The sequence below is a fragment of the Suricata suricatta genome, chromosome 12 (assembly GCF_006229205.1).
Source record: "Suricata suricatta isolate VVHF042 chromosome 12, meerkat_22Aug2017_6uvM2_HiC, whole genome shotgun sequence".
Classification (NCBI taxonomy): Eukaryota; Metazoa; Chordata; class Mammalia; order Carnivora; family Herpestidae; genus Suricata; species Suricata suricatta.
The window spans coordinates 5274191-5275996 of NC_043711.1; positions in this window are offsets into that span (position 1 = coordinate 5274191).

Genomic DNA, 1806 nt, shown 5'->3' on the forward strand with positions numbered 1-1806 from the left:
TAACGCAGTGAGTCAGGCAAAGGAAATAGAAGGGATACAGGTGCGGACGGAGGAAAGAAAACCAGTTGGGGCACTTGGGGGGCTCAGTTGGTTAAGCATCTGACTCTTGATTTCAGCTCCGGTCGTGATCTCATGGTTCATAGGGTTGAGCCCTGCCTCAGGCTCCATTCTGACAGCATGGAGCCTGCTTGGGATTCTCTCTCTCCCTCTCTCTCTCTCTCTCTCTCTCTCCCTCTCTCTCTCTCTCCCTCTCTCTCTCTGTCCCTTCCCACTCTCTCTCAAAATAAACTTAAAAAAAAACAAAAACCAAAACCTGTCTTTAGTCACAGAGATGACCATCTGTGTAGAACATTCAAAATAATCAACCAAAAATCCTTCTGGAACAAATAAGCCATTAGAGTAACGTAGCAAGATACCAGATTAATATGCAAAAGTCACTTTCCTATATACCAGCAATCAAGTGAAATTTGAAAAGCACAATACCATGTATTATCACCCTGAAAATTAAATACCCTGGTATAAATCTAACCAAACACAATTCTTTACAAGGGAAACTACAACTCTGATGAAAGGGTAAAGAGAGAGAGAGATGTCCCTGTTCATGGACAGGAAGACTCCATATTGTCAAGACCTCGTCCTTCCCAATTTGACCTACAGATGCAATGCAATTCCAGCCGAGGTTCCTCAACGTTGACAAACGGATTCTAAGGTTTCGAGGGAGACGCAAATCCCCCCAGAATGCAGAGCACAATATCGATAGAGAAAAACAAAGTCGAGAGGGCTGACACTACCCAAGGTCAAGACTTAACTACAAAGCCACGTGATAAAGACAGGGAGGGAGGGGTGGAAGGACACATCAGTGGAACAGAAGAGAGCCCGGAAACACCCGCACCAGATGGCATTCACTGGTCGGTGACAAGAAAGCCAAGGCAAAATGCAGCGGAGAAAAGACTTTTCCAGAATGACGGTGCTGGAGCGACTGGGCGTCCACAGGGAAGAAATGAATCTGAGGATGCCTGGGGGACTCAGCTGGTTAAGCATCTGACTTCAGCTCAGGTCATGATCTCACAGTTCATGAGTTCAAGCCCTGTGTTGGGCTCTGTGCTGTCCACTTTGGGTCGTCTGTCCCCCCCACCCCGTCTCTGCCTTTCCTCCGCTCCTACACGTATGTGCACATGCGCTTGCTCTAACATAAACATTAAAAGGGGCACCTAAGTGGCTCAGTAGGTTAAGTGTCTGACTTCAGCTCAGGTCATGATCTCACGGTTCGTGGGTTCGAGCCACGAGATGGGCTCTGTGCTGACAGCTCAGAGCCTGGAGCCTGCTTCAGATTCTGTGTCTCCTTCGCTCTCTCTGCCCCTCCCCCACTCACGCTCTGTCTTTGAAAAATAAACGGAGGAGGAGGAGAAGAATGCCCAAACCCAGGGCACCTGGGTGGCTCAGTCAGTCAGGTATCTGACTCTTGATCCCAGGGTTGTGGGATCGAGCCCCACATCGGGCTCCACACAGTGTGAAGCCTGCTTAAGATTCTCTCTCTCCCTCTGCCCTGCCCCGTCTCTCTCTCAAAAATAAAAATAAAATAAATGGAGAACGCCCAACCGCCAGAGCAGCAGCAGCACCACCGATGCCGGCGAGGACGCGGAGTGGCCCAGCCATGCCGGGAGGCAGTTCTCTGGTCCCTAACAGAGCTGCCCATTCTCTGGCCACACGTCCGTCCAGCAAGAACGCTCCTCACTATTTACCCAGGGGAGTCGGTGCACGCAGAAATGTGTGCGGAGATGGGTGCAGCAGCTTAATTCACAATTT